General features: G+C 57.1%; 1 protein-coding gene across 3 annotated transcripts in view; it reads left to right on the top strand.

Annotated features, from left to right (window-relative positions):
• Nucleotides 1-25,127, top strand: part of NEK6 (NIMA related kinase 6) — an 86,403-nt gene that overhangs the window by 12,361 nt on the left and 48,915 nt on the right. The window contains exon 1 of one of the 3 annotated variants that reach the window (XM_043566895.1): nucleotides 19,210-19,311. The exons of 1 other annotated variant lie outside the window; for it this stretch is intronic. The gene's annotated coding sequence lies outside the window, so the exon portion shown is untranslated. Of the gene's footprint in view, nucleotides 1-19,209; nucleotides 19,312-21,184; nucleotides 21,293-25,127 lie in introns of those variants that run through there. One more of the 3 variants, XM_043566894.1, reaches the window with a different exon arrangement.

The raw sequence follows: 25,127 nt of genomic DNA on the forward strand, positions 1-25,127 counted from the left end.
GCCATCTCCCAGAGGCCACTCCCCACCTCGGGAGGCAGTGCGCCTGTGTGGACCATTCCTTCCCTGCCTCCCCGAGGCTCCGCTGGACGAGGCTCCCTCCACCTGTCTGTGCCACCATCGGCCCTGCCTGTTTTTGTCACTGCTCGGCATCCTGTTGATCGTCACATCCCCAGCCCTGGAAACTGGGCCTGGTCCACAAGACAGCAGTAAGTGACCAACTACAGGGGTTCCAAAAAGAAGGTCTGGGGGCAGGGGTGAGGGAAGGGCCAGTGATCGTCGCAGACCACGTGGTATCTTCTAATCTGTGGAGGCCTAGGGATGTCCCCAAGGGCCTCCAGGCTAGGGGATAGGAGTCAGAAGGTCGTATAAATGGAAGGTAGGGTCAACTACATAATTTGTGAAGCCCAGCACAAGGTGAAAATGCAGGTCTTCTTGTTTAAAAAGCAGGAAAAAAACCCGTTCCTCGTCAGTCTCTCTCCATCCGTCACGGTGGTTTTTATTGGCTGTTAAATGCCGTGCTTCCTTGGGCGCAGGGACACTCACAGGGCAAGGACAGACCCTTGCAGTTACCCTGTGGCACACCTGACCCCCTGATTGCACTCGGGCCCCTGCCAAGGGTGGAGGGTGGCAGGGGTTATGAGTTAGGGGTCAGGAGTGGAAGTCCCTGTAGGCTCGGGCCCCAAGCCCCCAGCACGTGCACCACTATTCCACCAGACTTCACTTAAAAAACACAAGTTCAAAGGTAAAGTGAAGACTTGAAAGGCAGCGGACACAAGTATGAAACTCCCAAGCACGGGGCTCCCTTCCGAGGGCAGGGCAAGACGAGACTGCGCTGGTCACGTGCAGTGCGTGCAAAGCTGGCCCCAGTGGGAGGGCTGCAGCCTCCTCCCACCAGGACGCCAATTTCAAGAGCACGGCCCCTGTATCGTCCCCGCACGGGCTTGGGGCCGGATCTTACCCGGGGGAGAAGCTCCCCTGTGAGGTGCTATCTGCAGACCACTGGCCTGCAATGTGAATGCTATCAGCTGGCCAGCTGGTCCCTCTCCTCACCCTGGGCCTCTCTTGCCAAGCCCACACCATAGACATGGACACGAGCCAACTGGAAATGCCACCCCCTTCCCTGATTTCACTCCTCATGTTGTTGCCAGATGTTATCGTACCGACAAACCCATCCCCTCCGCCTTCTTATCCTTGAGTGACAAGGGTCAGAAACCAAATGACAAGGTCCTGACCCATTCGCTCAGGAAGAATGCCAAGCAGGTGGTGCCCCAGAGATCAGAGAGGGTGGGGAGCTCAGATTCCACCAGCTTCCCACGCTGTTCTCAGCCCTGAAACTGGGGGGCCTGGCAGCTACAAGATGTGGACATCTGGCCACTCTTGAAAACATGAATGAGGGAGGCTTGGGAAAGTTAACTATTGCTTATTGTTTAGTACCTACTGTGTGCCAGCAGCGTGACCAAACGCTTTATCCGTGTTACCTTAGTTAATCCCCACAACTTTGGGCTGGCCCCATTTTTCAGGTGAGGATAACTGAGGTTCAGAGATTGAGGCCACCGGTCTAAAGCTATAAGCCACGTGGTTTGGAAACTGAGACTTGAACCCAGGCCTGGCTGACCCCTAAAGCCAGTGAGTGCTCTTCGGCTGGGTGGCTGGGGCCATCACCTGGCTGAGTCTTCTGCCTCCACTATCCGTTGCGTGTGCACGGGGACGGGACGGGAGCCAGACCCTGCTGCTTGTCAGCTCCTGCCTGTGAGCAAACACCCTTCTTGGCAGGGAGCACGTCCCGAGGCTCTCGCTCCAGCTCTTCCCCTCCGAGACCAGCCAGCCGTGCGGCGGGCTTAGGTCCAGATACGGAGGAGGGAGGTGGGGGGGGTTAACCTGGACACCCTGGATATGAGCCACGCCTCCGCCTTTTGCTCACCACTCTCCTTGACTTGTTGCTTCCCACCGGGGGCGTCAGTTTTCTCACGTGGCAGAGCGAGGGGGAAATCTCAGTTCCTGTCCCTGGGGGAGTTTTCCTGACCCGGGGAGGTAAGCAACGCACATAACAGCCATTCAGCAGTTAGAGACTGTTACTGTATTGACAACAAGCAACCCTGTGTGGGGCGAGGACTGTAGTTTGGTGTCACCTGTGATGTTCAGGAGCTCCTCTGCACACGGGGACCACGTTAGCCATCACTCAGCCCAGAGCTGCCCTCCCGGAAGAATTCGTCCCTTCCTTGCTTTGTTTCGCCATTCATCCATCCAACAGAGCCAGGCACTGTTCTAAGGGGCATAATGAACAAAAGAGACAAAACGGGGCTGGCATTCTGGTTGGGGAGAGCCGTCACAAGCAAGAAATGAGTCAAGTGTGTCCAGTGTTACTGCCTCCGAGTGTTGGAGGCAGATGAATGGGAGTTGTGGTGTGGGGAGGGGTGAGGGTGCCCCCCCATCCCCGCCATGAGGCTCCCTCCTGGGGTGATGCTCCTGCAGTCTCTCTCTTCCCTCCAAGGGCAGTCTCCTGAGAGTTCACATACTGCCTGTTGTTCCAGGTCCCAGCTCTCCCGGGAGGTGCTGGGATGGCATCACGGGGCTTGCTTTGAGAAAGTGGTTTTCCCAGCTAGAATGTGGGAACTTTCCCTCAGGCATTCCCAAGACTTTGGACTGCTCGGTCTCAGGGCTGCTGGTTACCAGGGCCAACCTGGGCAGGCGCTGGCCACGTATTATTGCACTGACTCCTCTTGGTGACCCTGTGAGCCAGGCTCTTTAGTCCCATTTTACAGACAGGGAGAGGGAGGCCGAGCGAAGCTGAGTCACTTGCCCAGGGGCCCACAGTGGGTCTGTGGCCAAGTCAGGATTCGAACCCAGGCCTTTGGCTCCCAGAGCACACATCCTAAACCACTGTGTTCTAGTGCGGACGGGTGTTTCTGTTTCTCTGGGCGTCAAAAACCGCGTGCTCCGCCCAGAGCAGCAGATGTTCAGCAAGCACCTACTATGTGTCAAGGCTGTGCTGGGTGCCGCGGGAGGGCGTGGTCGAGAAGAACGCTCGGATTGGCCTGAGAAGTGATTGCAGTTACTCTTTCCTCCACGCCTGTGAGGCGGGTAGTGTTAGCCCCGTGTTAGGGATGAGGAGGCTGAGGCCCAGAGAGGTTCCTCAGCTTGCCAGGGTCACACAGCCCCAGCTGCCTGCCTCCACTTGTTCCACCGCTGTCTCCTGCCGGCGTCACCCTCCACCCTCATTTTGCGCTTGGACCAACTGAAGCCCAAAGAGCAATTCAGCGGCTTGATTCTGAATTGGAGGAGGGTGGGTCCTGGCGAACTTTTGGAAATGGACACCCTTTCCACAGTGAAATTGCTTTTGAGATGCCCCTGACCCTCAGGGCAGAAGACCAGAGAAATTATAGCAGTTGACGGCCTGGCAAGCGTGGGCCTGGGGACCGGGCCTGGGGAATGGAGGCGGGGGTAGGTGATAAGATAAGGTGTCAAGGGTCCTCCCCGGACTGACAACCAGGGCGATAGGGTTTCCTGACATCAGGGACAGACAGGCCTTTTCAAAGGAAATGCTTCCAGGACTGTCCCATTCCTCCATTAGCAGACAGCCCTCAAACAGCAAGGAAACTGCCGTATATTCCATATTCATGAAATGGTGAGCCGGCGATCAGACCTATTTATTTAAACCCGGAGACGACGAGGCTAAAGACTTGAGCTCTGAGCGGGCGCGCCGCCTCACTGCAGCAGGGGAGCCTAATCTGCAGGGTTTTCTTCCCATTTACGGGTTTTTTTGTTGTGTATTTGTAAAGTGAGGCTTCTGCTGGCAAAAGCAGGTTTTAGCGAGTGCGGCAGCTCTTTCAAGACCTAATAAGGCCCCAAAGGAGGGTGTGTTCCGGCAACATTTTCCTTCCCCCCCGGGGGCGGCCCGATTCCTTGCCTCCTGCACTTTGGGCACCATGAACCATCCGTCTTGCTTCCCATTAACGGAATTACCGCCGTCACTGCTGCAAGGACAAGATGGGCCCGTTCGAACTGCCTTGGGGACAGAGGCAGGAGCGGCTGCCACGCAGTTTTGCTTAGAGGGGAAAGGAAAGAAAAAGAGAGAAAAACCAAACTCCCACAAATGGCTGGTTCCTTAGGTCTTAAGAGCCTGGGCTCAGGAGGAAAGAGGCAGCCGGGCGGGTTCAGCCCCGCTTCCTGCTCACATTCCCGGGCAGGAAGTGCCGTGAGCCTCTCAGAGGAGAGCAGACGGCACAAGTGATGGGGCCTGGGGTCGGCAATCTGGGATCCTACCTGGAGACCCTGTGTCAGGGAGCAAAGCTGTTGGGGCTGCAGGTTAGAAAGAACGTTCCACCGTGGCTTGAGCCGCTTCAAGATGTCAGGAGCGACTTCCTGATGGGCAGCTGCGGGGGGAGGGGGGTATGGGGCGGGGGGGGGGGCAGGCTCTCTGTTCTCATCAGTAAAGGGAGGGACCATGAGCTCTGTGCCCTTTGAGTCTCCTTGGTTGGCCCTTGATACCTGGCTTTGGGGTGAGGGCAAGGCCCACGAAAGCCATAGGGCGAGGCTAGCAACCAGAGGGAACGCAGAAGAATTACAAAGCAGTCATGACCCTGCAGCACACTGAGGCATCTCTTGGTCCCTGGTTAGCTCAGAGTGAGCTTGGGGCCTGTGTGTCACTGGGGTGTGTTCAGGGGGGAAAGTTCTGCCCCTAGGCCTCCACCCAGCCAGGGGTGGAGGCCCCCCAACCCTGTGCCCAGCACCTCCTCTGCCAGTGCCAATTCTCTTAACAGCGTGTTGTTTCTATAGAATCATCAGCTATCTTTTCCTAAACAGCTTCTCCTCTTATTGCTATTAATACTTTTTCATCAGAGCACCCCTCAGGGGTTCACATTGCTATCATCAGCTAGTCTTCACCTTTAAACAGCTCCATTGTGTAAGTGAATCCCAGGCTCAGAGAGGTAAAGGGACTTCTCCAAGGTCACACAGCAAGGATTTGGACCCAGATCTGTTTCCTCTGGGAGCCCGTGTGCTGATAACCTGGGAGGATCTTCAGGGGATAGTCGGGTGGAGAGGGCATGCTGGGTGGAGCACTGGGGGTGGGAAGCAGGGGTTGCGGGAAACCAGAAGACGCTCTCTGGGGCCGACGTGGTGGATGACAGGTGCCACCTGGGATTGGGGTCTGACAGGCAAGGAGGCCTTCGATGCTAAGCTCTGGAGTGATGGCTTTACCTGGCTGCCTCGAAGGCTGACACGGGAGGGGTGGTGGTGTTGGCGGCGTGTGTGGAAAATGGCTTGGTGAGGGTAGGTGATAAGACCAGGAGGGGGTGAAGAGGCGCCGGCGTGGATGACAGTGTGGATGGTCTCGGAGCCTCTCAGCCGCCTGAGGCTGCAGTCCCATCCCTTTGACTCGACCCCAGCCGCCCACCTCCCCACCCGCCACCCCAACCCTTCCTGCTGGGTGTCTGGCGGGAGGCCCCTCACCTCCGCACCCCAGCCTCCCTCACAGCTTTCTTGTGAAAGGCAAGGCCAACGCCTAGGACTTGCTGGGGACAACGTGAGAATAAATGATAAAATATGTAAAGCTTGCAGCACTGCTCTGGGAAGGGGGGGGAAAGGTGCCATGGGTGTGTTATTTTCCCTAAATCCTATTTCTGCTTGTCATTTCTTTCTTCCCCGTCAGAGAAGCAGTTCTGATTCTTGGGGATGAGAGAAGTCGGAGTTCGTGCCAGTGCATCAGCCAAGGGCCAGGCCCATTTGAGCTGTCTGTCCCTAACTACATTCGTTTCCCGATTTCCAGGCCGTCTCATTAATCTGCAGGATCCCTGGTTCTAATGTGCTTCCCAAGGATCGAGTTGTGTTGTCACTGTGATTGAATTCTGATCCTCCCTTGATTGATTGATTGCTTGGTCGGTTGATTGATCTGGAGAAGTCAGAGGCAAAGCCGTGAAAGAGGCAAAGTTCTCCTGAGTTCTGCGTTCTGTGACACGTGGTGTGTGTTGAGGGGCGGGCTGGGGCCACAGCTTCCCCCCGCCCCTGCCCGCTGGGAGTCGGCCCGTCTGGCAACCGACGTCAGCTGTGCAGTGAGGGGCGCTCACAGCCTCAGGTTTGGTGTAAGGCAGTGTGGTGTGGTAGGCGCGCCCAGCGGAGAAGCTGGCTGTTCCTGGGATCTGTCCAGGTGTAGTTTTCCACGGAGGCAAGATTCCCAGGAGGGTGAGCCTGGGCTAGCCCAGGAGCCGCTGGGTATCATCCCACGGAGCCAGGTGGTTCTAAAGGAGACTGGGTTCTGCCTGCCATTAAGGGGCTTAGCCACCCCGCCCACCAAAGGTCCTAGCACCTGCTGGGGATGCAGTCTGAGTGTTTTTATGTTGAGTGGACAGAGGAGGGTAAGGAGATAAATGTGTCACTTACTGGCTGGGTGACTTCATGTATCTAGGGTCTCATTTTTATTATCTCCAGAAGCCATATTTCAGTTGGGGAGACTGAGATTCAGAGAGGTGAGGATTGTGGCCAAGACACCCAGCAGAGAAGCCTTGAGGCTGGTCTGCCCACGTGTGTGAACTTCCGCTCCCAGTAGAGCACTGGTCCCTCTGTCTGGCCTTTCCTTCCGGACACCGAGCTCCCCCAGGGCTGGACGTGGCCTGCCCAGACCAGGCCTGCGCTCCTGCTCCTGCACCAGGGCCCCTCCCTCCTGTAAGCCCCCCCTCCCCTCAGTGCTGGGCGGAGATGGGGCAGGTGCACCTCCTGTGTGCCGGTCACACCCTGCGGACTTGATCTACGCCACGTCATTGAACAAGCGAGCCTTTTAGGTAGGTCTCCTCCCCATTTTCAGATCATGAAGGCGAGGCTCAGAGAGGTGAATGAAACTTGGCCAGGGTTTCCCAGCAAACAAGTGATGGGGCCCAGGTTCAAATTCAGGAAGGACAGTCACCTGCTGGCTAGAGAAGGGGTGGCTTTGACCCGTTACTGTGGGCATGATGTCAGAGGCAGAACTTTCCCACGCAGAAAAAGCAGGGAGTCTGCCAGGGTTGGGCAGGGTAGGGGGGCGGCCCCTTGGTTCCCCAGGAAATGTGGGGCTAGATAGGGCCCCAAACCCACTTGGTCCCCGAGCACCCACCCAGCCCACCTCTTTCTGGCTTCGGGTGCTCTACCTGGGCAGCGGGAGGACGGGAGGACCTGGCTTATCTGAGTGCTGATTACATGCTAAGCAGTTTGCTACCCAGTCTGAATTAGTTGTGCCAGGGACCCTGTGAAGCCACATGTCCTTATTTGCATGGCCTGACCCCTTCCTCAGCTACACTTTCCCCATAGTGCTTACTGCGGTCCAATGTCTGTGTCCACCACTTGACCCCTCGGGGGGGGGGGATGGGTAGGGTCTGTGCCTCAGACAGCGCTTGGCTTTGTAGGCTTCTCAAGAAATACTTGATGCATGACAACGGGATGAAAAGGAAACTGAGGTCCGTAGAGCCCCGGCCAGTCTGCCGCCAGCTGGGGCCTTGCTCACTGGCCGGCTCTCAGCCTGGAGTTCCAGGTGTGCCTGTCTGTGTCCCCACAGGTTCACGCTGCCCAAAGAAACTTCCAGTCTGCGCTTGTGGCTTTGGATCAGCTCTGAAAAAGCGTGTCCTGTGACCGCTCAAGGAATCTGGGCCTTTCGCCCAGAAGAGAGTGTGTTTCCTGGCTTCCTGAGAACTGGGGCCCACCCTGCCCCTGGCCTGCAGAATGGGAGGGAGGGAGCGATGGGCTCCGGCCCGGAAAGCGACAGCATCAGACCTTATCATCTGAGGTTGGCCGCCCTGTGCCCGAGACTGTCCCAGCAAGGCCACCCCTGCATGGCCGTTAATCCTAGCACTCCAGGCAAAAGTTTCTCCACTTTTGGGGCATCTTCTGTGGGGGAATTAGCGCTCTTGAGTTACTGGAAAAGAAGCATTCCTCACGCTCATACAAAGCTTTATCCCTTGGACGGCTCTCCCAGCACACCTCACGGGTTACCACGTGGCACACGTGGGTGCGACGTTCATGAAGCACAGGGTGACTGGCTTCCATTGGGTCATCAAGCCGCCAGGGCCAGATGTTTCGAAAAGCTCCTTCTGGAGTGCCTGGCATCTGGCCTTTCCCTCTGAGGCCGGGTGCGGGTTTACGAGGTGTCTTTGAAGAGAGCTGGAGTCATCCGGCCCGTGATGTCTGTACATTGAGTAATTTCACGCTTTGGTTTTTTTTTCTTTTCAAAAGAAGGGTCTGGGCTTCTTTCTCCTTCCCCTGCTTTTTCCTTTGTATTTTCTTTTCCTTAGGACCCTCCCTCACTGACTGGCCTGGAATGCCTTCTCCCTGGGGCTGGGAGATCACCCAGTCTGGAATGACCCACAGGTTAACTGGGGTATATTGGGCAAATTTCTGAGAGGGAGAAAACCTTTTTCGTCCACAGAGGAGAGTGGGGGAGGCCAGCCTCACTTCTCCTCGGCCAGGATTGAATAAAAATAATCACTCGGGAGGGCACGCTGGCTTGAGTTTGCCGGTTCCCCAATGCCAAATCCACGCCAGGCCCAGGGCTGTGTGAGATTCTCACCCATCTATAGGAAATGAGAAAACTTAAAGACAGGCCTGGCGTCAACTACTTTCTTATGTCAGGTGTCCTCTTTCACGCAGGACGGTGATAATAGGTGGGAATTTTATCGTAGGTGCCAGAAAAAAAGTTGGCAACCTTCTAAGGTCCATCTTCAGAATTTAGGGGAAACGCTACAGGCCTGTGAAATCCCCAGACCTGGGAACCACTGATTTATTTCCTCTGCAGCCTGAGAAACAGAAGTTGAGCCTGGAGTCTTCCAGGAAGTCTTCAGTGCTTGGGGAGGCTGGGGAGCTGGCGGCCTGTGAACAGCGGCCATGCTTGGGGGTGAGGTGGGAGTGGATGAGTTACCCAGAGCCCCCATAACAAATCACCCCCTAACTGGGGGCTTATCACAACGGCAGTTTAGTCTCTCACAGTCCTGGGGCCAGAAGCCTAAAATCAAGGTGTTGGCAGGGGTTGGTTCCTTCTGGAGGTTCCGAGGGAGAGAGTGTTTCACGTCTCTCTCCTGGCTGCTGGTGGTTGCCAGCGATGCTTGGCGCCCCTTGGATCGTAGACTCATCACTCCAGTCCCTTCCTCTGTCATAACATGCCCTTCTCCCTGTGTGTCCCTCTTCTTATAAAGACACCGGTCGTTGGGTTTGGGCCACCCTAATCCTGTGTGACCTCATCTTCCACTGATGACATCCACAAAGACCCTATTCCCAGATGAGGCCATATTCCCACATTCCAGGTACACACGAGTTTTGTGAGGACACTGTTCAGCCTGGGACAGGGACTTGAGGGGGTGAGGAGGAAGGCCTGTTCTGGATAGGGCATTGCCAAGTGTTCATACTTGGGAGTGTCTGCCGCTGTTTGAGTTAAAACAGGGTCCCCAAGATGGACTGCTAAGGCCGCCTATGATTGCAGGACCCAGGTGGCCCCAGCATCCCTGCTGACGTGCTTGCTGGAGGGGACAGATGCACTCAAGGACCCAGATCCAGGGAGGGAGCGCCATCGCCACAGCCAGGGCCAGGTCGTGTGACACCCTCCCTACTGGACAGTCTCATGGGAGGGGACCTAGCCACCCTGCACTCTGACTCCAGAGTCTGTGCTCTGCGTCCTAGACTTCTTTCTGTCCTTTAATGCAGGCACCACACATGAGTGGATCGGTTCACTTCAACTTTTTGAAAGACAGGCCATCAGTATCTAGTCTTTCGGTGGCACCTGCTAGGACACCTTGGCACCGAGAGCCCCCCCCCCCCCCCCCAGTGCTCTGCATAAGTCTGGCTGTGCTTTTGGCGTGGAGGGGGCCCCTCCCGGCAATGACAGGGCCCCGCCACTCCCAGCAGTACCACCAGTGAAGCCTCTGCCTGCTTTGTGGATAAAAGGCTGCTTGTGTGGCAGGGAGGAGGGATCCAGTCTCTTCTCTTCCTCCAGGGACCCTTATCTAGTTTGGCACAGGCTCTGTGGTCAGACGTTTCTGGGTTAGCATCCCAGCCCTGACACCTCCTCGCCAGTGATCTCGCTCAAGCAAGTCCCAGGGCCTCTCTGAGCTCTGCATCGCCTCCACTCTGAAATTGGAGTAATGATTCCAGCCCCGAACGATTAGGAGATGGCTGTGTGACTTAGTGGCTTGTAACCCCCTTTTGTGAATCTTCCCAGTGCCTCGCACGGAGCCTGGTGCACAGTAGGTGCTCAATAAAAACAAGCCAGATAAGGGGCGCCTGGGTGGCGCAGTCGGTTAAGCGTCCGACTTCAGCCAGGTCACGATCTCGCGGTCCGTGAGTTCGAGCCCCGCGTCGGGCCCTGGGCTGATGGCTCAGAGCCTGGAGCCTGTTTCCGATTCTGTGTCTCCCTCTCTCTCTGCCCCTCCCCCGTTCACGCTCTGTCTCTCTCTGTCCCAAAAATAAATAAACGTTGAAAAACAAGCCAGATAAGAGAGAGTATCGTGGGGCCTGAAGTACACTTCACAGCACTCTTGAGACCTGGTCCCAACATAGTCCCTTGAGAGGAAGGTTCTGTAGGCATTTCCTTGCTCCTGGGGATGGACACAGTTACCTGAGCTAATCATGGTAGGCGTGAGGAGGTCAAGTGTGTGCAGTAGCATTGGTGGAGGGAAGGTGCCGCTAAACCACATGTGGGGCTTTGATTCCTCACGTGATGCACTGAGTAAAATTATGCCTGGGCTTGGTGCCGTGGGAGGCAGAGGGGTGTGCAGAAGAGCACTGGAAGGGCTTTGCAGCCCTTATGAGCCCTGTGTGCAGATGCTCACGGGCCGTGATCAGTCCTGCTTTAGACTTTCTGCTGTGGACCTGAGGCCACTGCTGTCATTTGGGCCTCTGTCCCACAGCTGATGCCGGACTTGCCTAGCCGTCAGGCCTTTGCACCTGCTGTTCTCCCTGCCTGGAGTGCCCTCCCCCTGCTCCTCTGCTCAGAGCTGCTTCCCATTCTGAGATGGGACACACAGACTGCACATACCTTTCCCTGGGTCACCACACCCTGGGCATACACAACAGTGATGTCGCTGGGCTGTAGGTGTTGGTGTGAGACTCCTGTCTGTAAACAAGGAGCCCCGTTGAGGACAGAGGCTGGTCATAGTACGTGTTTGAAAATTGAGTGAACAAACGATTGAACGTCCTTGGACACTTCCTTGCTCGGTTCCTTGGTTTCCGGTCTTGAAGATATAGGATGGGGACTGCTGGCTTCCTTGGGGCCCTTCTGAGGTCTCTGATGAGACATGAGCTCTCGAATGGATTCAGAGTTTCTCCTGCTCCCAGGAATAAACAGAAGTGTGGCAATGGCACACGTTGGGCTAGCAGTTGCCACGGACGTGCAACAGTTTGAACGTGGTATGGGGGACTTTCTGGGTACTCAGCGCAACATCCTCAGTTAATGGATTCCGGTGTCTTTGAAAGGGCAGGACTGAGGCAGCCTCGCTGGTCGTTTTAACTGCAGTCATGGCGGCCCTTCCCGCCCCGTTCCCTCTGCAGGACTTATTCCCAGGCCTGTGGAGGGATGGAGGTGTGGAGACCTCTCTCTCTCCTCTTCCACGTGTGCCAGGCCTCCGTGGTTCCGCTGGGTCTGTCCCCAGCTCCCTCCGCTCCAGGCTGGCACCGGATTTCAAACCTCCACCTCCGCGGTCTCCCAGCTGTGCAAACATCTTCCTCTCCGAGCCTCAGTCTCCTTACCTGCAAAATGGAGATAGTAATCCCCGCCCTGTGGGGATGAGCAAGTGGACGAAATATGTGACGTGGTGTGTGGCCTGGGGTAGGATCACATGATACGGTGGCTGTTCTTAGCCTGAGTATTCCTTACGTTAGAGATCAGGGTGAAACAGATCAGCAGTCTGCTTGCTTAAGCCAAAAAATGTCTGTCGTCTGAAGAATTTTGTTTTGGAAGACAGGTTTTGGGTCAGAACCTGATTCCCTCAGGAATTTCATGGTTGAGCATCCAGGCGTTATTTTATAAGCTCGGTGACCACCCAAGCCTTTGAGCCTTCCACGTGGACGTTCCCAGGTCAGGCTTTTCGGGAATCTCTTACACAGCTGGGCTGCCTGTCACGTCGGTAGCATCATTTCCACAGAGCGGGCTCTGTCTGGCTATGAATAGATGTTTTTTTCCCTCTTTCTTGGATGCCTGAATGGCAAGTCTCCCTCCCGCGGTCCCAGAGGCCGACCTGTGTGTAAAACTCCAAAATGGACATCAGAGCGGGGCCGTCCATTCCTGCGCCGACTCCCGGCACCCAGGGAGGCTCAAAGAGATGAGTCGATGGCTGCAGTGACCTGGGAGCCTCCCGAAGCCCCAGGCTGTGGTTATAAAGGCTGCTGAGCAAACAGACACAATCAGAGGTCACAGAAAAGACAGCAGCTCAGAACGGCAGCCGAGATTGAGGAGGATGGCCCAGTGTCTTCAGAAACAGGCCTGCTGGCATCCAAGCCCCAGATGCAAAGGCCCTAAAAGCAGGATGCCCGCTGGAGATCAGCATGCTGCAGGCGAGAGGGCCTTGTCATTGGGAGCGTGGGTTCTGGAACCGCATCACCTTGCTCCAGATCCCAGCCCTTCACCAGCACAGCGTGCCTGACCTTTTTATGCCTCAGTTTTCCCCTTCTGTAAACGGAGATAATAATGTACCTATGAGGGGTGATTCACGTCACTTAAGTGGCGTTAGAACAAGGCTTGGCACGTGGTAAATGAATAAGGGTAAACTGAGGCCCAGAAAGGGCAAGGGACTCGTCTGCGGTCATCCAGCAAGTCACTGGGGCAGCCAGGCTGAAACTCATGATTTCTAGTCCCGTGGACGTTTCCCTCCTCCCCCTTCACCCTCAGTCAGACTTTTTCAACTCTGCCTCTTGCAAAGGAAATCGCGTGACCCTCCAGCCCGCAAAACTTCAGACTGCACAGAATTTCGGAAACCTCTTTGGGCTGGCTGGGGGCCTTGCTGCAATTCTGTTCGGCTGCTAGTTCTTTTTTCTCCCTTTTTTTTTTTTTCTTTTGAAGCTCCAGAGGATTTCTCCTTTCCTGTTTCCCCAAATAGAAAAATTACCTTTTTGGTAAAGGAGTTTAAAGACTTCAGTCCCTACTGTGTATCCCTGAGCCAGCCCACCCACCCCGCTTCCCGGGCCTCAGTTTCCCCATCTGTGGAATGAGAAGTTTCCGTCCCTTGACAGGTGGACGGCCCCCACCTGCCAGCCTGTGATGGCCCTGGGGGCGGGCGGGCCAGGAGGTACCACCCGAATACAGGTCCATGCTGACCGTCGTGTGACGGGCGCAAAAGCTGGTGGCACATCCTTCTAGGAAGTGAGCTGAAGCCCACCAGGCATGCCACCCACTTCCGCCCACCTCCTGTTGCAAAGGTTCTTTGAGTCATCGGTGTTGCCTGTGTTTTTTCTCACTCCCCTGTTTCGGCAAAATGCTCTGCAGTCCCTCTGGGCTGAGTCCAGGGTAGCCAGGAGCGTCCCATCCGTAGGCTTCCAGGGCGTCAGAACCGAGGGGCTTGGCGGCCTCCTGATCTCTGCTGGGGACCCCAGCCCTGAGCCCTGGATGCTGCCAGCCTGGGGTCACCCCTCCGAACTTAACTCTCCTCACCTATGAAGTGGGTAGGCGAGCCCTGCCCAGCAGGGTGAGTTAGCAAACCCAGGGTAGCTGGGTCGGAGTCCTGTGCCGTCTCACTCCCCTCTTTCTTCCCCCCCACAAGGCCCTGGCTTACCTGGGACCCAGCTGGAGCATAAGAGGTGTTGACACGCCCGAGTCCTCTCTGGCTGTGGACAGGAGGGGACACTTGGCCAAGCCAGGAAGCCTGGAGACAGATGCTGGCCCGTCAGGGCCAACAGCGTCCCGAGTGCAGCCCTGTCAACCTTCTGATGGAGATCCTGGGGCCCAGAGGGGAGGGCCTGGAGCAGGGAGGCCGCGGAGCCGAGACTAGCGGCCAGGATGCTGGACCGGTGTCGCCTGGCTCCTAGTTCTCCTGTCTTCTGTGTGTGGGTTCACTCTGAGGTCAGCCGGGCACCATCGGGGGGCCAGCCCGGCTGAGCCTGGGAATTCGGAGATGGGTGCCACGGTGGACCTGCAGCAGGAGGTGGGGGATTCAAGGCTGAGCCCCACCTTGCTACCCCCACACAGGGGCCTCAGGCAAATCATGCCCACCCCTGAGCCCCTGTCTCAGAAATGCCGCTCTGCCCACCTCTCCAGGTTGTCATGCGGCTTCATAAGATGGTGTGGGTATAAATCCCTGTGCAGACGTTCAAGAACTGTCCAGATGTGAAGAATTAAATATTTATCCCTCCCCCCCCACCCCGGGGCATTTACGTATCCCCCACCCCCACCCCAGTGTCTGGTACAGAGTAGGTGCTCAGGTAGGTGTTGAATGAATAAGTGACAAAAGTTACTGTTTATTAAGCACCTGATACGTATTAAGCACGACACAGGGGGGTTTCCCATAAGGTGCTCTAAGCCTCGCAGCGGCCCTGGGAACTTAGGTATGTCCCCATCTTACCAATAAGAAAGCTGAGGTTCAGAAGGGGAAATAACTCCTCTCTGGCCACACGGCAAGTGGTTGAGGAAATTAGGATCCACACCTGACTCTGAAGTTCCCGTACCCCACAGCGGCCCACTGGGTCACTCCCTCCCCGAGTCTGCTGCCAAGTGTTGAACGAACAGCTCCCTGGGAGGGGGTGGAGGGAGGCACTTGTCCAGAGCCCCGGCGCCTAGTGTTTGCCAAATTCCACGGTGTAAATCTTCCTCCCGTGTTTGATTTCAAGCAACCAAAGTGATAGCAACTGTCTCCCCAAATCCCTGAGAATGTAGCCAGCGGCCCTCACGAGCCAGCAGTGGCTCCAGCGCCCCTCTGCACCCTCCCCTGTGCAGGCCCAAGGCCACAGAGTTAGCAGTGTCCCCGGCCTGGGACCCCAGACTGGAGCCAAGCAGACGGCTTGGGGGTCCGTGTGGGGGGTGATAGCTGTGCCTGGGACACATCCCTAGCCCTGTCCCGCCGGAGCCCCCGCGGCTCCTGGGGGTCTTGGTGTCGCCCAGAGACTTGGGCGGGATGGATGAGCCCCGGAGACACAGCTGCTGTGCGGCGGCCGGCCCCACTGTGTGCGATATTCCTGCCAGGCCCGGAGCAGAGCCCTGTAAACGCCAGGATATAATGGACAATAAAAGTCGCCGGAAAATAGTGAGTCTCCTAGGACCGCCGGCGTCCCTGCCACACGCCGCCTGCCGGAACCACGAGCCCTGTGATCATGAGGCACGATCGTCATGTAAATATATAGGGTCTCTCGCCAGCCGCGGGCCAAGATTTATTTTATTGAGACGGTTGGGGGAGGGGGGCGGCCCAGGTTCATCGTCCTGGTAACTTTGTGAAACGCTTTGCCATCACTTCCCAGCTTCCGAGAGAATGCCGCAGGAGCTAGCGTGGCCTTGCCCGTGTTTCCGGAAAGGGGGGATCCCCCAGAGACCACGGGTGCCTCCAGCCACATCCGCAGGCCCAAGGGCCCGGTTGGCCATGAGACTGGGGTCCCCTGGAGAATGAAGACTGGCCTTATTGTGAACAGTTGGTTTGCAGAGTGAGCTGCCAGAACGGTTTGCTATTGAACAAGCACTGTCCTTTTCACGATGATAACGAGTAATCATAATAGCAACAGCCACGTTTATTGAGCTCTTGTGTGTTCCAGGGTCCTGATAGTCCTAGGCTGGTATTTTGCCTGCATGTCCTCATTTAACAACCCTAAGAAGTGGGTCCTCCCCAGCCCCCTGTTTACAGAGGAGGGAGCGACAACGAGGTGACTTCGGGACTGGCCTGGAGCTCATGTGGCTGGACAGAGGCAGCACAGGATTTGAACTTGGGGCTCTCTGACTCTAGAGCCTGTGCCGGGCTGCCTCCTGACTCCCTGGCCCTCTGGTCCCAGGTGGACCAAGAGCCACCACCTCCCTGAAGCCCCCTTGATTGGCTCAAGTTAGAAGCAGTGGCCCCTTTTGTGATTTTGCAACGTTAGATAAGCACTTTGCTCTCGTCCCCTCTCCACCACATTTGCCTTTTTCCCTGAGGGCAGGAACCTAGTCTATACACTGCAGGGGATGTCCAGGTGAGCGAGGATTCAGGCCTGCATTTTTCATCCAGGGTCGGCCTCTCTCCAGCTGGGATGCCTCCGGCAAGCCACGTGACCTCTGAGCCTCAGTTCTCCCAACTGTCAGATGGATGCAGTGTCTGCCTTGCAGGGTTATTTTATGAGCACACGAGTGGCTCGAGTGTGTGCAGCTCTCACTCCAGAAGGACCAGGCCCAGCACGCCGCACTTAGGGGGTACTCTGTGTGTGATCCTCCCACATACGTACTCAACTCCGTGGTTGTGTGTCTGGGAGCCCGGGGCGGGGTGGGGGGGGTGGTGAGTGTGAGCCATGCCCCCATATGCTGTGGCTTGTCATGAGTGGGGAAGGGCAGTGTTCAGGGGGCTTCTGAAAGTCTTCTCGAACCAGACAGGTGTCCCCTCAGCAATTCCAGACCCAGAAGATCTGGTTTTCCTCCCAGCACTACACACATGATTAGATACAGGATCCCTGAGCTCAGCCGGGGACACCAGCAAGGCCTCCGTCAACCTCCTACAAAGGAGGTTGTAGCGTCAGCTGACAAAGCGTCAGCACAGAAAGAACCCCTCGACTGTGGAGCTGACCCACTATGTTGTAGGTGGGGAACTGAGGCCCAGACACAGGCCGAGATTTCCCCAAGGCCACGCAGTCCTGGGAGAGTCCCAGGCCCTAGCCTCGCCCCACCCCGACACCCCCTCCCCGGCCAGCCACCATGCCACATGCCACCGCTCCGAGCAGAAATCACCTGTATGGGTCACAAATGGCCTTGCGTTTCCCAGGCCCTGCTTGGGTCAGCGAGGATCCTGACACAGGAAGGCGCAGGGACCTCACCTGTCCCAGAAGGTATGGCCCCAGAAGCTGTGATTGTCTGTTGGCCAGTAACTCCGTGCCGGGTGGCAGGACTGGATGGAGAAGTGGAGCTCAGCCTTGTGGAGATGGTGCCGGAGGCACGTGGTAGCTCAGGAGGCCCTGCAGCTGACAGAGGGGCTGGTGCACCTGTCGGCACCCCCCCCAGCACCGCTCTGCCCCTTCTTCCATGTCCCAGGTGGACAGGCGTGGGGAGCGACCAGCAGTGAACATGAGTGTTCGAGGGCACAGGGGCTGAGCAGAGCTGAGTTAGACTTCTGGAGGTCTCTCACCACCTCAGGCCCAGGAGGAAGAGGAAGGCTCCCTGGGGTTGGCTCACACGGTGTGAATCTGTTTTCCCTGGGTGCTGTGCTGTGTCCCGAGGGACAGGAGCACACTCTCCCCTCAGAGGCAGCTCTCTGCCCTGGAGAGAATTCCTCTCCAGCAGACAGGATCCCAGAAGCAGAAGAAAAACATTAGACAGTGCCCAACTCAGGGACCTGGTCCAGCCAGTCTGGAGCTTCCTCTGTGAGTCAAGGCCGATGACACCCCCATAGCGAGGTTATGGAGGATGGTCCTTGAGTGCTGTACGCACCAGGGCCTGGGCACAGAGTCTACCCCACAGGCCTGTGGAAGGCTGGCCTGGACCCAGCAGCGGCCACCCAGGGGCCCAGCACCTGGCATATGCCCGACAGTTGGGCCCGGCCGGCGGGGAAGGTATGCTGGCAGGTGGCCGAGCCATGGTGCCAGGATCTGGCTCCATGTGCCCTCTGGGGCCTCAGCTGCCATATGCCTGTGTCAGTCCCAGCGGTCGAGCTGCAGATGGGGCATTGGTGGGGGGGAGGGGGGGTAGTTTGCCCAGGGTAGAGGTGGCTCTTGTTCTGGAGGAGGAGGCAGGTGCTGGCCACAGGGGTGCTTTTTGGAGACCGAGGTCCGGGGCCGGCCTGGAGCCTTCCCAAGTTCACATCTGCTCAGGTCCACCAGCCTCCGTGCCCTTGATCCCACTGTGTCCCTTCCCCTCTGCTCCTAAACCTGCCCATCCATCTAGGCCACCTCATACTCCACCTATTGTAGAAAGCTGTCCGTGACCTTGCCTGGCCCAAAGTGAGAATGCATCAGTCTTTTTCCTGGAGGTACCTTTCATGTTCTTTTCTGGCCTTTGGATCTGCTTCTGTGTTTTGGGGGTCCTCTCCTGTGGAGACTATAAAGGCAGCGGGGTTTTGTCTGAGTCACCTCAGGGTGACCGGCCATCAGCCTAGACCCTGCACACACAGAGCAGCTGGGAAGACGTATGGAAGAAGGGAAGGCAGGGACACGCTGAGTCCTCAGCTCCAGGATCCACAGCCTTGGTGGGAGAGTATGGGTCCTGAATAAGGATGTAATAATAATCAATAGTAACTCCATTGATTGGGTGTCTATTATGTGCCGGGCCCATGGCTAAGTACTTTTGATTCATGTAACATCACGGCCCCCTCCAGCAGCCCAGGGTGGTAACGCTGGGGTACCCGCAGCTGGGGCATGGCAGACCCAGGACTCCGAAGCAGGGCCACCTCCTACCAAAGCTCTCCTCTCTCAGGCAACAGATATCTTTGTCCCAGCTTACAAAGGAAGAGACTAGAAAGGGTTAGGCTTTTCAAGGGACAGCAAGAACTTTTATACTTCTTAGCATTTGCTGGGCCCCAGCAGGGACGGGTGGGGATGGAGTGCAAGGGACAAGGGAAGGGACACCTTGTCCTTCCCAAAGCCCAGGCTGGTTTAATCCTGCCGTCTGCTGGCAGTGTGCCTGGTTCTGGGTTGGGGGAAAGGGGTTCATAAAGAGCCTGGAGAGCACATCCCTTTGCCTGAGCATCGTAGGGTATGGAAGGGGTTAGGGAGGCTGGGTCCTGGCCACATGCTGCCACTGCTGTGCTCACGGCCCTAGCCAGCCTCTTGTCCTCCAGCCTCAGTTTCCCGGAAGGTAAAAGGGGAGCAGGCCTGGGCGATCCCAGAGTGCCTTCTGATTGCATTCCCAGCCTGCTGGTTTGGGGCACGCTTGTGTTTTCCTAGGCTGTCTGGTGGCTGCTGCCATCAGATTCCAGTCCCTGGTGAGCATAGGGCTCCCCGGTGGCTGTGACAAGTTCCATTCACCACGGAGGTGGCAGCGGAGTTATTTCTGGAGCAGCGGGTGGTGGGGGAGTTTCCTTTTGGCAGGAACTGGGGATGGGAGTCTCGGGCAGGGGAAGTCCCACACCGAGACAGGGCCGGCCCCTCTTCCCTCACCCGCCCTGGCACAGAGAGGCCTCCCAGATGCCCAGAGGCCCCTGCACTGCACGTACCCACCCTCGACCCTGAGCTGAGCAGCACTTCTCCCGAGCTTCTCAGGAGCCACTTTGCAAGGTACTGGCCTCTGCCCTGTCTCCAGCTACGGGGAAGCCCTCACTCTTTCCTGCTGCCACCTTTGCCGCAAGGGTGTGCACAGCAAGTGGCAGGGAGGCAGGCAGGAGAGACTTCTGGGGCCTGGACTCCTGGGGCACCCGACCTGGCTGTACCTCTGTCACTGCTGCTCACTTGATCATCCGCCTGGTGGGGGCTGCCAGCGGGGTCAGCACCATCTCTAGCCCGGCATGACCTTTGCCACCACCCAGCTTGCGGGGGAGGGCAGTTGTCAATACCAGGTTTCACACTGCGTCTTCGCGGGCTCTGCCAGAAGCCCTGAGGTTATGAGGGAGGCAGAAAAAATTCTTTTATTTCTCCCGGGTGAAGTTCGGCTGCCTGGGCTCGTGTCTGATGTCTGAGCAGTGAGTTCTCCGCAGAACATTCTCCCACCAGGGATAGCTCTCCCTTCAAACCTTAAGACGGGGGCGGGAAACCAAATAAGGCAAGGCAAGGGGGTCAAGACCGTCCCACGTGTGGAAATCCCTGGGTGGGATTATGGTGGCTCCCAGGGCACGCTTTTCCCAAACACCGAAGCTGGGGGCCGCTCCGCTGGGTTTCTTCCTTTCGTTATTGGTTGTCAGGGCAGTAGCTGTGGTCTGAGACAGGAGATGGGGGTAGAGGAATTTCTCCCTGAAATTATCCATTGCCAGTGGCCCCTGGGATGAGCTGGCCCCAGGACCTCAGGCTTCTCCTTTCTGGCCTCTGGCGTTTACGGACTAGATGAGAGCCATTTACCTGGCCCTCCCTTTGTGGCCTGCTGGGGCTGCAGAGATGAGTGGCTTGGTCTCTGCCTTCAAGGAAATCTTCATCTGGGGAGGGAAAAGCATGTGAACAGGCAGCGACAACACGAGGACAAAGGCTGTGGAGCCAAGGAGTAGCTGACTGAGGGAGTCCAGGAAAACTACCTGGAGGAGGTAGCCCAGGTTGGGTTCTGAAGCAGGAGCCAGGTTTGCCTGGAGGCAGTTCATGCCAGGGAGGGGGAGCAGAGTCTGCGAAGGCCTTGAGGAGAGACTGAAGTCATTTATCTAAAGGGCAGGGGTCCTTGGGATGGTGGGATTGCCCAAGGGGTGAGTGAGTGAGATCCCAGCTTCCTCCAGCTCCGAGGTGGTCTCCAAGGATTGCCCCAAGCGAATGAGATTAAAGCCCAGACTTTGGAGAGAGTTAGGTTTCGGTTCAAACACAGGACTTGCCATCCTGCTGGAGGCCGGGGCTTGGTGGGTCACTTCTCTGTGCCTTGGTTTCTCCTTCCGTGAAATGGGGTCATTGCAGACCTCACGGCGGGGATGTGCTGAGGTGCCGCGTTGGCCCAGAGGAAGTGCCAAGTGTCTTCCTCTTCCCAGCGGGTGGGATGAGGCATGGCCTTCACCAGGTCCTGGAGCCAAAGGCCTTCCTGGACAGAAACGAGTTGCCTCACTGCTCCTTTAACTGAAGGACGAGATGTGTCCCGCTCCTATATATATATTTTTTTTCTCCCCAGAATCGAGTTTGATTAAACAAGCAGGAGGAAATGAAAGGTGATTAGGAACCTTCTCAATTTTAAAAAGGCTCTGGGAAGCCCTGCAGTGTGAGGAGAGGTCTGTTTTGAGTGGCTCGGTGATTTCTGTCTGATCGGAGACAGGGGGGCCCTGCGCACCCAGGCACACGTTTCTTGCTTGGGTTTCAGGAGCGTGGGAGGAACCACCGGCTTCCCCACCCTGGCTGGTCAGAAGTTTATTCAGCCTGCTCCCTCCGCCAGGCCCTGGGCGAGACACTGACGGTTTAGAGATGACCACACAGATGGGTTTCCTGTTTGAGAGGCCAGCAGAGGAGGAAGAGAGAATGACCAAGAAATCAGTTAGACGCCAGCAGATGGGGAAGGGGGGCCTTGGTAGCGCCCCACTGCCCCTGTGTGCCCGCTCTTCAGGGTTCGACTGTTGCTTCTCTGTGGATGGAGACATCTGAGGTGAGACTTTACCAAGACCTCCCAGGAAGTGTCAAGTCTGAGTAGGACCCAGGATCTGGTCCTGATGTACGGGTGGGACTTTGCCACACGGGTATGTGGTCGGGAAGGGGAGGCCCTTCTGTTCAGGGGCCTGGGGTGGGGTGGAGGAGTTGGGAAATGCAGGAGGGCAGGCCCATGCCGGCCGGGCAGGACTTGGAATGCCGTGTCCAGGCACGTGGGCCTTGGCCTGGGGAGCTGTGGGTGGGAAGCAGCAGATTGGGATTTGTGTGTTCAGGGGAGGGAACCTTCCCGTTGTGGGCTGGCGGTTGGGTTACGAGGCAGGAGATCAGCTGCCGACCTCTAGGTTCTGCAGGCCCACGCTGTACAGAGGTCCTGCCATCCTGGAAGGACGGGGCTGGTCGCGGTCCCGTGTCTTAGAGAAGACAGTCTTCTACTGGTCCTGGAGCTGAGGAATCGGAGCAGCATGTGTGGCTTTGGGGGTGGGGAGTGAGGGGACATAGGACCAGTCAGGAAACCAGACACCATCTGTGGCTCATCCCCTATGGCTCCCAGGCCCCCACGACTCTGGCCTGAGATCTGGCTGCTTCCTGTCAAATGATGAATGGGTAACGTCTGCTTATCCCAAGACCAGAAGAGAAGTGAGGCCAGGGTGGGGGAAGGACGCAGCAGCCAGAACCAAACCTCTGGGCCAGAATTCACTCACTCACTCACTCACTCATTCATTCATTCACTCTCCCAAGGCAGTATGGACCGGGGGAGTCACACAGACTTGGCTTCAAGGGTCAGTTCTGCCTGTTGTGTGCTATGTGACCTTGGGCTCATCACTTAACCAGTCTGAACTTGTGTGTCCTCTTCTGCACAATGCAGATTATAGCAACCGCCGTAAGGTTGCTGTAAGGGAGCAGGGTACGCACAGCACTGGGCACGGGCCGGGTACAAACACGGCACATGTTCCATTAGTGGCGGCTGTTATGTTCTCCCCACCAGCCGGTCTGCGTGGGTAGGACATTCCTTACGGCCCCAGGCCTCGTCCTGGGGCATGAAGTCAGTGGAGTTTCTTTGGTTGTTCACGGCCTCGCTGGTCTGAGAAGCACATTTAAATGGCAGCATTCTCTGATGTGTAGATTCTGGCAAGGGCTGTTTCTCCTCAGAGCCTCAGTTTCCTCATCTGCAAAATGGGGGTGATGGCACCTCTTGGGCTTCTTGGGAGCTGTTCAGGTGACTCAGCTCAGGGGAGGAGCTCGAAGTGGGTGTTGTGGTGCTGAAGCTGGTCTAGCCTTGACCCTACCAGCGGCCAGGCTCCGCGAGCTGCCGCGTTTCCTGGCTGGGCCTCGGATCTCCGTAAGTGAAGGGGTGTGTTAGGCAGTGCTGGTCTGTGGCGTCTCTCCTCTCTGGGTTGGCCGACGGCTTCGGGCGGTGGGCATCCATCCTGGGCTTCCGCCACCGGGAGCCTGCTGGACAGACGGAAAGTCCCTGGTGCCCACGCTGGTGTTGGGTCACTTGTTCAGGGAGGAAAGGGGAGGGTGGGAAGTCACAGCGATAGTTTCCTGCATTGGGAAAACAACCCGTAAAGCTGTTCACTCCGTTGGAAGGTCCGAGAGGGGCCTTCCTCAGGGAAACTGGCGTGGGGGCTGGCTTCCGGTGGAGGCTGAGCCTCGGAGGCTGAGGGCCTGGCAGAGCCTGGCAGCCGGGGAGCCGCGTTGGCCTTCACCACTCCCACCCCTGAATGAGGGGCAGTGACGCCCCTGCCTCAGTTGACGGACCCAGAATGTGGCCGGGCTCAAAGTCTCGCGGTCATCAGGAGGACCCGACCTGCGTGCACACGTTTTGAGAAGGGCAGGCAGGACACGCTGTTTCTGCCTCAGGGTCTGGGAACAAAGTGGGGTATAAACACATACTTGCGCCCACACGGTGTAGGAATGCACCACCATGAGACCCCCAACACACAGATCCTCACGCGCACAGACCCCCCTGAACCCGCCCCAAGCCGGGGCCTCGCCCTGAGCCTTTCTGAGCCTACCTGGAGTCTTGAGTCATCTTTCACGGGGAGGGCAAGGGCCCCACTGAGCTGCCAGCCTCCGCGAGGCGTGGCATTTGTCAGTAGGGTAAGGAGGGACACGACTCTTCTAGGTGAAGTTTCCAGAAGTTGGGAGGCAAGGTCCAGGTGACAGTCCTGGTCAGAGAGGCCACTGGAGACACCTCACTGCCCAGCCCAGAAGCCGATCCCTTCCAGGGAGCGCCCAGATGAAACCCAGGCCCCATATTAGTAAGAGCCTTGTCCAAAGGCCAGGGCTTGGAGGAGAGTTTCGGGGGGCTTTGCGAAGGTAGCCATGCTTCACATGAGTGATAAAAGCATTTGTTCCAGAATGGTCCTGAGGAGGACGTGCAGTGAGGCAGAAAGAGCAAGATCTGGGGGCCAAGAGCCCCAGCTCTGTCACTTACCAGCTACGTGACCCTGGGCAAGCCCCTACCCCTCTCTGAGCACCAGTTCCCGTGTCTGTCACATGGAGGCGATCACTCAGCCCTCTGTTGCCCAGTGAGGGTTAGTGATAACCATACTGAGAGCGACTAGCATCTCAGAGGGCCTTCACCTGTGTCGGGCTCTGCTGTAAGCATTTACATCTGGTAACACGTTTAATGCTCTCAGTGACCCTAAGAGGAAGGAACATCTTACTTATTAGCCCCATTTTCCAGATGAGGAAACTGAGACACTGCGTGGTTAAATGAAGCCAGGCCAGGATTTGAACCTAGGCAGTTGGACTCCCCAGCAGGCCTTGCTTAAACCCTTAGATGCATCCTGATTCGGTCCCCGGGCACCTGGTAGACGCCCACACATTGAAAACCCAGGCTGGGAGCCACACTGTGCATCCCCCCTGCCTTGGAAACGCAGAGCCCTTGCTTCCTGTAGAAGAAAGGCCCTCTTTTAGGTGGCCCTCAGTGTGGTCTGTGCCTGGGTCTCACATTCCACGGATTTTTGGCCCCTGACTTGGGCTTTGGCTGCCTGAGCCTCATTGTTCTGCAACTTGGCGGGAGCCACCAGGCACAGGCAGCCAGCTTGCTCCCTGTGCTACCCAGAGATGCCCATGAGATGCCCATGAGTGCTGAGGGACTTTCCCTGCTCTCTGTGTCTGTGTGCCTCGGGCTTTCTGCATCAACACTCCCTAAGAAGCAGTTTTTGGCAGGAATTTCCAGGGTGAAGGGGTTGGGTTTCCACTGAGGTATAGACAGACAGAATGCAAAATCTCTGAAATCCAGCGCCCCTGGAGAGTGAGAGGCAGTGGCTATCTTGGACCCAGGAAGGGCTTTGGAGTCAGTGAGAGTAAATCTCCCCATGCAGCTTACTGGCCACATGACCTCCAGCCTCCCCTCTCTGAGCCTGTGTCCTCATCTATAAAATGGGTCTCCCAACAGCCCCAGGATGCAAGGGAAAGATCTGGCCCACCGGAAAAAACTGAAGGTTCTTTTCAGAGAACCTTCCATGCCTTTCTCCCAACCATCCCCTCTTCCTTCTCTACCTCCCTCCCTCCCTCCCTTCCCACTCCTTCTCTCCTCCCCTTCCTCCTCCTCCTCTCCCCCTCCCGTTCCCTCTTCCCTCCTTCCCCTGTGTAGTGTCCCTCTCTGACACTTGGGACTCTGTGACTTGCAGAGTCCCCCTTGGCTGCTTCTTTCCTAGAACAAAGGCCCCTCTTCCTCACTGGGGAGGACATGGAGCCACCCTTCCATTAGGTTCTGGACAGAACCACTCCGAGGCACAGTAATTTACCAAAGCTCCAGGGGGTTGGCAGCAAAGGTACCGGGGACGGCAGAGCTGAGTCACCACGGTGCCGGTGCCGTC

The sequence above is a fragment of the Prionailurus bengalensis genome, chromosome D4 (assembly GCF_016509475.1).
Source record: "Prionailurus bengalensis isolate Pbe53 chromosome D4, Fcat_Pben_1.1_paternal_pri, whole genome shotgun sequence".
Classification (NCBI taxonomy): Eukaryota; Metazoa; Chordata; class Mammalia; order Carnivora; family Felidae; genus Prionailurus; species Prionailurus bengalensis.